Below are 13,733 nucleotides of genomic sequence, written 5' to 3'. Positions count from 1 at the left end.
ATATCACTCAGCAATGAAATCTGTGTCATCAGGCCCGTAGCAGCATAATGAGTGGATTCAGGTATGATGATTCTAACTGAAATAAGTCACACAGAAAAAGAAACATCATAAGATATCAGTAATACACGGAATGTAAACTTGGCTACACAGGAACTGAATTACAGAACAGAACAGGGTCTCAAATTTAGAAAACCAACTTATGCTTGCTTAAGGGGAAAGGTGAGTTGGGGTGCTGCATAAAACCAGAGATTGAAATGAGCACAGATAAAGTTCCTTAAGCCAAATATGGAATAGACAAGAGCTACTCCTTGCTCAACGAAATGGACTCAACACCGCATATTAAACGCCTAAGAATGTACCTGACTAGTAAGTATCTTAAAACCTATGGATTGCTATGTCTCCGAAAGAGAATCAAGCATGTGTACAGGGGCATAAACGCAGCAGTGATAGGATTGGGGAGGTTCGGTGAGCAAATGAAGACCCTTTGAAGTCATATTGCATGGTACCCATTCCACGGGTTTCAACTACCCAGGTTTTAGGTATTCTTCCTTCAGCTAAAACATGCATGTGGAACCCAAGTATGATCAACCATGTGAACGGGAGACGTGTTCAAATATGTCTCAGTTTTCCTCCCCTGGTACTCGGGTGCAACATTCCAGACGCTTTACTAACACTCTCCCCACTTGGAGAGTCAGCGCCTTTAACCTCCTGTTTGGCCCAGTTTGCAATTTCTGCGGAAGATGAACAGGAATAGTGAGAACCAATGAGAGGCTAGCTGGAGGTGTCTGGACAGGCAAATTTAACTCTCATTTCCCACCAGGAAGAGGAAATAACCAAAGGCTCAGTGTGCCGTGCCGGAACCAGATTAGGGCCTGAAGCCATCCTGCGGTGTTGCGGCCAGCTCACAAGAAAGCGAGTTGAAGAAAGGAGCTCAGGGGCACTGTAATTCACAAACCTGCAGAGTAATAAATGACAGCTATCGTCCAAAAATAGACTGAAGTAAGGCTGCCAAGAGGAGTTGAAAGTGGGGCAGAATTGCAGGAAACCGATTTCAGGAGGTAGACTGGAATTGCATTGAAAGCATAGGAAAAGAGGCAGAACGTCCACAATGATGCACTTGGCCAAAAAGGGCGTATGCGTTTTTCCCTGAATATATTCAGGAAAAAACGCATACGCACTTTTTGGCCAACCAAGCAAGCTTGCAAAGGAAATCTGCACTACAATGAAGTCTCACTTCCCCCCGGTCAAAAGGGCCATCTGAAAAAAGTGTAAAATCCAGAAAGGCAGGACAGGCCATGGAGAACTGGGAGCCTTGTTATGCTGAAGGGCGGGATGTAAATTGCCAACAACCACTAGGGAGAAGTGTATGGTGTTTCCTGAAACATCTAAAAAACAAAGCAACAGAACCTAGGGCACTTCCACTTATGGTCCTATAGCTTAGGGAAATTAAATTCAAAAAGACACAGCCACCCCAAAGTTTGGAACGGCTCTGTTTACAAGAACCTCGTTTACAGTACAAGTTCAACATCGCAGAATGTGAAAAATGGATAAAGAAGTTGTGGTATTTACTTACAAAGCAATATCACACAGCAATGAAATCTGTGTCATCAGGCCCTTAGCAGCACAATGAGTGGATTCAGGTATGATGATTCTAACTGAAATAAGTCACACAGAAAAAGAAACATCATAAGATATCAGTAATACACGGAATGTAAACTTGGCTACACAGGAACTGAATTACAGAACAGAACAGGGTCTCAAATTTAGAAAACCAACTTATTGTTGCTTAAGGGTAAAGGTGAGTTGGGGTGCTGCATAAAACCAGAGATTGAAATGAGCACAGATAAAGTTCCTTAAGCCAAATATGGAATAGACAAGAGCTACTCCTTGCTCAACGAAATGGACTCAACACCGCATATTAAACGCCTAAGAATGTACCTGACTAGTAAGTATCTTAAAACCTATGGATTGCTATGTCTCCGAAAGAGAATCAAGCATGTGTACAGGGGCATAAACGCAGCAGTGATAGGATTGGAGAGGTTCGGTGAGCAAATGAAGACCCTTTGAAGTCATATTGCATGGTACCCATTCCACGGGTTTCAACTGCCCAGGTTTAAGGTATTCTTCCTTCAGCTAAAACATGCATGTGGAACCTAGAGTATGATCAACCATGTGATCGGGAGACGTGTTCAAATATGTCTCAGTTTTCCTACCCTGGTACTCGGGTGCAACATTCCAGATGCTTTACTAACACTCTCCCCACTTGGAGAGTCAGTCCCTTTAACCTCCTGTTTGGCCCAGTTTGCAATTTCTGCGGAAGATGAACAGGAATAGCGAGAACCAATGAGAGGCTAGCTGGAGGTGTCTGGACGGGCAAATTTAACTCTCATTTCCCACCAGGAAGAGGAAATAACCAAAGGCTCAGCGTGCCGGGCCGGAACCATATTAGGGCCTGAAGCCATCCTGCGGTGTTGCGGCCAGGTCACAAGAAAGCGAGTTGAAGAAAGGAGCTCAGGGGCACTGTAATTCACAAACCTGCAGAGTTATAAATGACAGCTATCGTCCAAAAATAGACTGAAGTAAGGCTGCCAAGAGGACTTGAAAGCGGGGCAGAATTGCAGGAAACCGATTTCAGGAGGTAGACTGGAATTGCATTGAAAGCATAGGAAAAGAGGCAGAACGTCCACAATGATGCACTTGGCCAAAAAGGGCGTATGCGTTTTTTCCTGAATATATTCAGGAAAAAACGCATACGCCCTTTTTGGCCAACCAAGCAAGCTTGCAAAGGAAATCTGCACTACAATGAAGTCTCACTTCCCCCCGGTCAAAAGGGCCATCTGAAAAAAGTGTAAAATCCAGAAAGGCAGGACAGGCCATGGAGAACTGGGAGCCTTGTTATGCTGATGGGCGGGATGTAAATTGCCAACAGACACTCGGGAGAAGTGTATGGTGTTTCCTGAAACATCTAAAAAACAAAGCAACAGAGCCTAGGGCACTTCCACTTATGGTCCTCTAGCTTAGGGAAATTAAAATCAAAAAGACACAGCCACCCCAAAGTTTGGGACGCCTCTGTTTACAAGAACCTCGTTTACAGTACAAGTTCAACATCGCAGAAAGTGAAAAATGGATAAAGAAGTTGTGGTATTTACTTACAAAGCAATATCACTCAGCAATGAAATCTGTGTCATCAGGCCCTTAGCAGCACAATGAGTGGATTCAGGTATGATGATTCTAACTGAAATAAGTCACACAGAAAAAGAAACATCATAAGATATCAGTAGGGCGGAGGTCGGGGCTGCGTAGTGGGAGGCGGACTGGCGAGGGGCGCCGGAAGAGCTGCAGGTGCGGCCCAGCGGCCGATTCCGCGGGCCCGCCGAGCCAGGAGGTACTGAGCCGCCGCCGCTGCCGCCGCCGCCCTCGGCCCGGCCTGCAGCGGGGTATGGGGGCGGTGCGGCCCCTCGTCCCCCTCCCCCTCTCTCCCTCCTCTCCACCCCTCCCCTTCCCGTGGTCCCGGGCTCCCGGACCCTCCCCCAGGGCCGCATTCTCCTCTCCCCGTCTTCCTGTCCTCTTCCGCTGTCCTCTCGTTCCCCACCCCCAAGCATAAACACCCCTCCGCGTCCCAGGCGTCTCCCGTCGCCCCTCCCCCCTCCCCGGGGGTCTGCCCTCCAGCGTTCCGGGGGTTCCCGAGGTCTCTCCAGCGGCAGCTTTCTGTAAGCGCGGTCCCGAAGATGGGAGGCGCGGTGAGTGCTGGTGAAGACAACGACGAGCTGATAGACCATCTGAAGGCGGCGCAGTACATCCGCTCCGAGCTGGTGGAGCAGGCCTTCCGAGCTGTTGACCGCGCCGACTATTACCTCGAGGAGTTTAAGGAGAACGCGTACAAGGACCTGGCGTGGAAGCACGGGAACATCCACCTCTCTGCTCCGTGCATCTATTCGGAGGTGATGGAGGCCCTGGACCTGCAGCCTGGCCTTTCCTTCCTGAACCTGGGCAGCGGCACCGGCTACCTCAGCTCCATGGTGGGGCTCATCCTCGGTCCTTTTGGTGTGAACCACGGGGTGGAACTCCATTCAGATGTGACAGAGTATGCGAAGCAGAAGCTGGACTTTTTCATCAGGACGAGTGACAGCTTCGACAAGTTTGACTTCTGCGAGCCCTCCTTCGTCACCGGCAATTGCCTGGAGATCTCTCCAGGCTGCTCTCAGTATGACCGGGTGTACTGCGGGGCAGGCGTGCAGAAGCAGCATGAGGGATACATGAAGAGCCTCCTCAAAGTCGGGGGCGTCCTGGTCATGCCGCTGGAAGAGAAGTTGACTAAGATAACTCGGACGGGTCCTTCCGCCTGGGAAACCAAAAAGATTCTGGCTGTGTCTTTTGCTCCACTCGTCCAGCCCTGCCAGTCGGAGTCAGGAGAATCACGACTTGTCCACACCCCTGGCGGTTCGCAGCCTCCAGGACCTGGCGCGCATTGCCATCCGGGGCACCATTAAGAAGGTCATCCACCAGGAAGCTGTGAACAAAAACGGGAACGGACTGAAGAACACTCCCAGGTTTAAACGGAGGAGAGTTCGCCGCCACCGAATGGAAACGATTGTCTTTTTGGACAAAGAGGTGTTTGCCAGTCGGCTCTCCAACCCCTCTGATGACACCAGCTGCGGAGACCTGGAAGACGAGCGGCAAGAAGAAGAGGTGACAACCCCGCCGGACACCAAGCCCGAGCCCCCGGTGAACTTCCTGCGTGAGAAGGTCCTGAGCCTCCCTCTGCCAGATCCCCTGAAGTACTACCTGCTTTATTACAGAGAAAAGTAAGTCTGTGGTCCAGGGGAGGAGGCCAAGCCTTCCTGGAGGGCTGCCCGCAGCAGGTGCACTGGAGGAGGAAGGGGCTCCCGCTCTGCATCTCGTCTTCTCGTCTGTCCTTGACTGTCCTGTAGAGTTTTCATCCAGTCATCTGATTTCTGTAAACATAGTCTGACAAACATAAGGTGCAAGGGGGAATGTCTCAAAAGGGCGAGAGTCTCCTGGAGGAGGGGTTGACTTCACACTCTCAGGAAATGCTGAGGTCTACACGTGGAGGTGGCCTGGAGACCGTTTCTTACACAAGGTACACGTGTCTGCATCAGAAAGGAAAACTGAAGTTGAAATTAATCTGTGTTTCTTATAAAAGGTGAGACAAAAAGCACAAGTTGCTAAGTGTATGAAATCTTTTCTGAGTGGGACACGCCTATGTGCAAGTTTGAATTTTACGGAATCAACCTCTTAATTACTGGCACCGAGTAATTAAAGATTTATTAAAAGATTAATTTAAAAGATTTAACTAAATGTTTTAGTTATTTGGAACGTGGATACTTGATTGAAAAGCCCTCTCTTATTTTAAGTAAATTAATTACATCTTACGTGAGTTGTCAATTGTAATTTTAAAAAACAAAAATTGTGATGGGGAGAGGAATGAACGTATCAGATTGCCAGGTGTCTTTGTGGAATTGCAAAAGAATTCCAAGGCATTTTTTTCTGACACCTTTTGTTACCTTTAAAGTAACCAACATTGAGTAATCCCGTCAAAGAAAGTCCTGAAGAATGAAACAAGTGTTGTGTGTAAGTAATGAGCTGCATTACTTTTGCCCCAGAGACAGAGAGTACTGTTGACTCAACTTTAAATACAGTCAACGGTGTCTAAGGCTCAGTCCTCAGAGCAGGTGGGAAGTACTGGCTGCAGGAAATGGATTGGGGACGGTGTAGACGGCCTGTGGGTTGGTGTTTTGTTTTTTTTTTCAGTTGGCTATTGTTCTGTAATCACATAACAGTACTGATTCATAGATTTTATCTTTTATAATTCTGGAGAAAAATATTTGTTAGTTTTGTAATTTTTCCTAAGAACAAACGCGTGTTTGGTACATTGCATTAGAACAGTTTCACTCAAGTTTGACTTGTGGAATCCATCTTCTCCAGCGCTGTGTGTTGAGAGCTTCCTGTCTTATTAAGTCGTGGGTCTAGAAGAAGAGGCCGTCCTTTTAGTTAGGTGGCAGGATGTTTACAAGTGACACTGCTTCTTCCAAAACATTGGTTCTTTTCAGACTTTTCAGTTTTAACCAAAGTTAAACCCCAAATCAGAGTCATCCAGATTTTATGATTCATTTGATCTCTCAGCCTCTCAGGAGTTGCTGGATTTCAGTGTCTTTGTGGTTTTACCAGCTTCGCGGAGTTCTGGTTATTTTGTTTTGCCATTTATGCTTTTTTAAAGTAACTGAGTCATTTTATCACAGAAAACTGCGTGCACACATAGCTGGGAAAGCGGGTGTATTGCCCTAAATGGGTACCGTTAAGCTGTTGTAAAGAAGGGTTTCTTCATAGTCGTGTTTACCTGCCTTTAACTGAACGTCAAGCCTCATTGTCTCAGAGAGAAAAGCATGAGTCACGTTTACTTGCTAAGACTTCGGTTTGCAGATCTTGTTGACGTCATTCTAATTGATTTGTAGAGACCTCTGCAACACGTGGACGTTTTTGGACATGATATCTGAAATATTTTATATTAGGTGGCTTGACTAAATGTTTTTCTGTAATTGTATATGGATTTCCTTTTTTTTCAACCACATTTGCCTTTATGCTAGATTGTAGAAAGTCTTTGCGAGGCATAAGACATGTTTTCCCCTATGTATGTTAAACCTTTCCTAACATTTTGTATTTACATGTTGGTTTGTGACTTTTAAACCAGAATTTGGTTACAAGATATATATATATAGATATTGAATATAATATATGTGAAATAATTTGGTATTGATCTATCTAATAAACATAAAGGAGAATCATCAGTGAGTTTCCCTGTGTGTCAGCACCTTTCTCCGGAGTCAGTATGAGACACTACTTTCTGTTTTCAGACAGATGACTTATATATATAGTCTGTGTTGTCTGCAAGCTCTGTATTGTAAACCACATTCTAGACAATGGCTGACTTTTGTGTTTCGATTAGTCTGTATTTTTATATGTGACTTTCGTCTTTCAAGTAGTGCAGCCATAGACATGTGCAAAACAAGCAACAAATGTATAATATTAAGCACATAAGACAGAAGCCAGCTGCGTATTTAAAAGTATTTTTGCCCATCTGGAACTTTCAGGGGATTAAGGCGAGAAATATGAAACAAAGGTTTTGATGAACTGATACACAAGCGATACCAATAAAGGTAGTTACGGCAAAAAAAAAAAAAAGATATCAGTAATACACGGAATGTAAACTTGGCTACACAGGAACTGAATTACAGAACAGAACAGGGTCTCAAATTTAGAAAACCAACTTATGCTTGCTTAAGGGTAAAGGTGAGTTGGGGTGCTGCATAAAACCAGATTGAAATGAGCACAGATAAAGTTCCTTAAGCCAAATATGGAATAGACAAGAGCTACTCCTTGCTCAACGAAATGGACTCAACACCCCATATTAAACGCCTAAGAATGTACCTGACTAGTAAGTATCTTAAAACCTATGGATTGCTATGTCTCCGAAAGAGAATCAAGCATGTGTACAGGGGCATAAACGCAGCAGTGATAGGATTGGAGAGGTTCGGTGAGCAAATGAAGACCCTTTGAAGTCATATTGCATGGTACCCATTCCACGGGTTTCAACTACCCAGGTTTAAGGTATTCTTCCTTCAGCTAAAACATGCATGTGGAACCTAGAGTATGATCAACCATGTGATCGGGAGACGTGTTCAAATATGTCTCAGTTTTCGTACCCTGGTACTCGGGTGCAACATTCCAGACGCTTTACTAACACTCTCCCGACTTGGAGAGTCAGTCCCTTTAACCTCCTGTTTGGCCCAGTTTGCAATTTCTGCGGAAGATGAACAGGAATAGCGAGAACCAATGAGAGACTAGCTGGAGGTGTCTGGACGGGCAAATTTAACTCTCATTTCCCACCAGGAAGAGGAATTAACCAAAGGCTCAGCGTGCCGTGCCGGAACCAGATTAGGGCCTGAAGCCATCCTGCGGTGTTTCGGCCAGCTCACAAGAAAGCGAGTTGAAGAAAGGAGCTCAGGGGCACTGTAATTCACAAACCTGCAGAGTTATAAATGACAGCTATCGTCCAAAAATAGACTGAAGTAAGGCTGCCAAGAGGACTTGAAAGTGGGGCAGAATTGCAGGAAACCGATTTCAGGAGGTAGACTGGAATTGCATTGAAAGCATAGGAAAAGAGGCAGAACGTCCACAATGATGCACTTGGCCAAAAAGGGCGTATGCGTTTTTTCCTGAATATATTCAGGAAAAAACGCATACGCCCTTTTTGGCCAACCAAGCAAGCTTGCAAAGGAAATCTGCACTACAATGAAGTCTCACTTCCCCCCGGTCAAAAGGGCCATCTGAAAAAAGTGTAAAATCCAGAAAGGCAGGACAGGCCATGGAGAACTGGGAGCCTTGTTATGCTGAAGGGCGGGATGTAAATTGCCAACAACCACTCGGGAGAAGTGTATGGTGTTTCCTGAAACATCTAAAAAACAAAGCAACAGAGCCTAGGGCAGTTCCACTTATGGTCCTATAGCTTAGGGAATTTAAAATCAAAAAGACACAGCCACCCCAAAGTTTGGAACGGCTCTGTTTACAAGAACCCCGTTTACAGTACAAGTTCAACATCGCAGAAAGTGAAAAATGGATAAAAAAGTTGTGGTATTTACTTACAAAGCAATATCACTCAGCAATGAAATCTGTGTCATCAGGCCCTTAGCAGCACAATGAGTGGATTCAGGTATGATGATTCTAAGTGAAATAAGTCACACAGAAAAAGAAACATCATAAGATATCAGTAATACACGGAATGTAAACTTGGCTACACAGGAACTGAATTACAGAACAGAACAGGGTCTCAAATTTAGAAAACCAACTTATGCTTGCTTAAGGGGAAAGGTGAGTTGGGGTGCTGCATAAAACCAGAGATTGAAATGAGCACAGATAAAGTTCCTTAAGCCAAATATGGAATAGACAAGAGCTACTCCTTGCTCAACGAAATGGACTCAACACCCCATATTAAACGCCTAAGAATGTTCCTGACTATTAAGTATCTTAAAACCTATGGATTGCTATGTCTCCGAAAGAGAATCAAGCATGTGTACAGGGGCATAAACGCAGCAGTGATAGGATTGGAGAGGTTCGTGAGCAAATGAAGACCCTTTGAAGTCATATTGCATGGTACCCATTCCACGGGTTTCAACTACCCAGGTTTAAGGTATTCTTCCTTCAGCTAAAACATGCATGTGGAACCTAGAGTATGATCAACCATGTGATCGGTAGACGTGTTAAAATATGTCTCAGTTTTCGTACGCTGGTACTCGGGTGCAACATTCCAGACGCTTTACTAACACTCTCCCCACTTGGAGAGTCAGTCCCTTTAACCTCCTGTTTGGCCCAGTTTGCAATTTCTGTGGAAGATGAACAGGAATAGCGAGAACCAATGAGAGACTAGGTGGAGGTGTCTGGATGGGCAAATTTAACTCTCATTTCCCACCAGGAAGAGGAATTAACCAAAGGCTCAGCGTGCCATGCCAGAAACAGATTAGGGCCTGAAGCCATCCTGCGGTGTTGCGGCCAGGTCACAAGAAAGCGAGTTGAAGAAAGGAGCTCAGGGGCACTGTAATTCACAAACCTGCAGAGTTATAAATGACAGCTATCGTCCAAAAATAGACTGAAGTAAGGCTGCCAAGAGGACTTGAAAGCGGGGCAGAATTGCAGGAAACTGATTTCAGGAGGTAGACTGGAATTGCATTTCAAGCATAGGAAAAGAGGCAGAACGTCCACAATGATGCACTTGGCCAAAAAGGGCGTATGCGTTTTTTCCTGAATATATTCAGGAAAAAACGCATACGCCCTTTTTGGCCAACCAAGCAAGCTTGCAAAGGAAATCTGCACTACAATGAAGTCTCACTTCCCCCCGGTCAAAAGGGCCATCTGAAAAAAGTGTAAAATCCAGAAAGGCAGGACAGGCCATGGAGAACTGGGAGCCTTGTTATGCTGAAGGGCGGGATGTAAATTGCCAACAACCACTCGGGAGAAGTGTATGGTGTTTCCTGAAACATCTAAAAAACAAAGCAACAGAGCCTAGGGCAGTTCCACTTATGGTCCTATAGCTTAGGGAATTTAAAATCAAAAAGACACAGCCACCCCAAAGTTTGGAACGGCTCTGTTTACAAGAACCCCGTTTACAGTACAAGTTCAACATCGCAGAAAGTGAAAAATGGATAAAAAAGTTGTGGTATTTACTTACAAAGCAATATCACTCAGCAATGAAATCTGTGTCATCAGGCCCTTAGCAGCACAATGAGTGGATTCAGGTATGATGATTCTAACTGAAATAAGTCACACAGAAAAAGAAACATCATAAGATATCAGTAATACACGGAATGTAAACTTGGCTACACAGGAACTGAATTACAGAACAGAACAGGGTCTCAAATTTAGAAAACCAACTTATGCTTGCTTAAGGGGAAAGGTGAGTTGGGGTGCTGCATAAAACCAGAGATTGAAATGAGCACAGATAAAGTTCCTTAAGCCAAATATGGAATAGACAAGAGCTACTCCTTGCTCAACGAAATGGACTCAACACCCCATATTAAACGCCTAAGAATGTTCCTGACTAGTAAGTATCTTAAAACCTATGGATTGCTATGTCTCCGAAAGAGAATCAAGCATGTGTACAGGGGCATAAACGCAGCAGTGATAGGATTGGAGAGGTTCATGAGCAAATGAAGACCCTTTGAAGTCATATTGCATGGTACCCATTCCACGGGTTTCAACTACCCAGGTTTAAGGTATTCTTCCTTCAGCTAAAACATGCATGTGGAACCTAGAGTATGATCAACCATGTGATCGGGAGACGTGTTCAAATATGTCTCAATTTTCGTACGCTGGTACTCGGGTGCAACATTCCAGACGCTTTACTAACTCTCCCCACTTGGAGAGTCAGTCCCTTTAACCTCCTGTTTGGCCCAGTTTGCAATTTCTGTGGAAGATGAACAGGAATAGCGAGAACCAATGAGAGACTAGGTGGAGGTGTCTGGATGGGCAAATTTAACTCTCATTTCCCACCAGGAAGAGGAATTAACCAAAGGCTCAGCGTGCCGTGCCAGAACCAGATTAGGGCCTGAAGACATCCTGCGGTGTTGCGGCCAGGTCACAAGAAAGCGAGTTGAAGAAAGGAGCTCAGGGGCACTGTAATTCACAAACCTGCAGAGTTATAAATGACAGCTATCGTCCAAAAATAGACTGAAGTAAGGCTGCCAAGAGGACTTGAAAGCAGGGCAGAATTGCAGGAAACCGATTTCAGGAGGTAGACTGGAATTGCATTGAAAGCATAGGAAAAGAGGCAGAACGTACACAATGATGCACTTGGCCAAAAAGGGCGTATGCGTTTTCTCCTGAATATATTCAGGAAAAAACGCATACGCCCTTTTTGGCCAACCAAGCAAGCTTGCAAAGGAAATCTGCACTACAATGAAGTCTCACTTCCCCCCGGTCAAAAGGGCCATCTGAAAAAAGTGTAAAATCCAGAAAGGCAGGACAGGCCATGGAGAACTGGGAGCCTTGTTATGCTGAAGGGCGGGATGTAAATTGCCAACAACCACTCGGGAGAAGTGTATGGTGTTTCCTGAAACATCTAAAAAACAAAGCAACAGAGCCTAGGGCACTTCCACTTATGGTCCTATAGATTAGGGAATTTAAAATCAAAAAGACACAGCCACCCCAAAGTTTGGAACGGCTCTGTTTACAAGAACCTCGTTTACAGTACAAGTTCAACATCGCAGAAAGTGAAAAATGGATAAAGAAGTTGTGGTATTTACTTACAAAGCAATGTCACTCAGCAATGAAATCTGTGTCATCAGGCCCTTAGCAGCACAATGAGTGGATTCAGGTATGATGATTCTAACTGAAATAAGTCACACAGAAAAAGAAACATCATAAGATATCAGTAATACACGGAATGTAAACTTGGCTACACAGGAACTGAATTACAGAACAGAACAGGGTCTCAAATTTAGAAAACCAACTTATGCTTGCTTAAGGGTAAAGGTGAGTTGGGGTGCTGCATAAAACCAGAGATTGAAATGAGCACAGATAAAGTTCCTTAAGCCAAATATGGAATAGACAAGAGCTACTCCTTGCTCAACGAAATGGACTCAACACCCCATATTAAACGCCTAAGAATGTTCCTGACTAGTAAGTATCTTAAAACCTATGGATTGCTATGTCTCCGAAAGAGAATCAAGCATGTGTACAGGGGCATAAACGCAGCAGTGATAGGATTGGAGAGGTTCGTGAGCAAATGAAGACCCTTTGAAGTCATATTGCATGGTACCCATTCCACGGGTTTCAACTACCCAGGTTTAAGGTATTCTTCCTTCAGCTAAAACATGCATGTGGAACCTAGAGTATGATCAACCATGTGATCGGGAGACGTGTTCAAATATGTCTCAGTTTTCGTACGCTGGTACTCGGGTGCAACATTCCAGACGCTTTACTAACACTCTCCCGACTTGGAGAGTCAGTCCCTTTAACCTCCTGTTTGGCCCAGTTTGCAATTTCTGCGGAAGATGAACAGGAATAGCGAGAATCAATGAGAGGCTAGCTGCAGGTGTCTGGACGGGCAAATTTAACTCTCATTTCCCACCAGGAAGAGGAATTAACCAAAGGCTCAGCATGCCGGGCCGGAACCAGATTAGGGCCTGAAGCCATCCTGCGGTGTTGCGGCCAGCTCACAAGAAAGCGAGTTGAAGAAAGGAGCTCAGGGGCACTGTAATTCACAAACCTGCAGAGTTATAAATGACAGCTATCGTCCAAAAATAGACTGAAGTAAGGCTGCCAAGAGGACTTGAAAGCGGGGCAGAATTGCAGGAAACCGATTTCAGGAGGTAGACTGGAATTGCATTGAAAGCATAGGAAAAGAGGCAGAACGTCCACAATGATGCACTTGGCCAAAAAGGGCGTATGCGTTTTTTCCTGAATATATTCAGGAAAAAACGCATACGCCCTTTTTGGCCAACCAAGCAAGCTTGCAAAGGAAATCTGCACTACAATGAAGTCTCACTTCCCCCCGGTCAAAAGGGCCATCTGAAAAAAGTGTAAAATCCAGAAAGGCAGGACAGGCCATGGAGAACTGGGAGCCTTGTTATGCTGATGGGCGGGATGTAAATTGCCAACAGACACTCGGGAGAAGTGTATGGTGTTTCCTGAAACATCTAAAAAACAAAGCAACAGAGCCTAGGGCACTGCCACTTATGGTCCTATAGCTTAGGGAAATTAAAATCAAAAAGACACAGCCACCCCAAAGTTTGGGACGCCTCTGTTTACAAGAACCTCGTTTACAGTACAAGTTCAACATCGCAGAAAGTGAAAAATGGATAAAGAAGTTGTGGTATTTACTTACAAAGCAATATCACTCAGCAATGAAATCTATGTCATCAGGCCCTTAGTAGCACAATGAGTGGATTCAGGTATGATGATTCTAACTGAAATAAGTCACACAGAAAAAGAAACATCATAAGATATCAGTAATACACGGAATGTAAACTTGGCTACACAGGAACTGAATTACAGAACAGAACAGGGTCTCAAATTTAGAAAACCAACTTATGCTTGCTTAAGGGTAAAGGTGAGTTGGGGTGCTGCATAAAACCAGAGATTGAAATGAGCACAGATAAAGTTCCTTAAGCCAAATATGGAATAGACAAGAGCTACTCCTTGCTCAAAGAAATGGACTCAAC

At 44.8% G+C, this 13,733-nt stretch overlaps 1 long non-coding RNA gene and 1 pseudogene across 2 annotated transcripts in view; one reads left to right on the top strand and one right to left on the bottom strand.

Annotated features, from left to right (window-relative positions):
- Window positions 1-1,644, bottom strand: part of LOC307181404 — a 452,206-nt gene extending 450,562 nt beyond the window's left edge. The window contains exon 1 of the long non-coding RNA XR_013826683.1: window positions 1,574-1,644. This is a non-coding gene — a long non-coding RNA (uncharacterized lncRNA). The remainder of the gene's footprint in view (window positions 1-1,573) is intronic.
- LOC307181401 (protein-L-isoaspartate O-methyltransferase domain-containing protein 2-like) overlaps window positions 1-4,963 on the top strand; it is an 898,150-nt pseudogene extending 893,187 nt beyond the window's left edge. The window contains exon 2 of the transcript in view: window positions 3,699-4,963. The product of the transcript in view is annotated as a protein-L-isoaspartate O-methyltransferase domain-containing protein 2-like (transcript). The remainder of the gene's footprint in view (window positions 1-3,698) is intronic.
- Window positions 4,964-13,733: the final 8,770 nt, after the last annotated feature.

Source organism: Stenella coeruleoalba (genome assembly GCF_951394435.1).
Source record: "Stenella coeruleoalba genome assembly, contig: scaffold_65, whole genome shotgun sequence".
In the NCBI taxonomy this organism is placed as follows: domain Eukaryota; kingdom Metazoa; phylum Chordata; class Mammalia; order Artiodactyla; family Delphinidae; genus Stenella; species Stenella coeruleoalba.
This window is presented reverse-complemented; position numbering and strand designations above follow the sequence as displayed.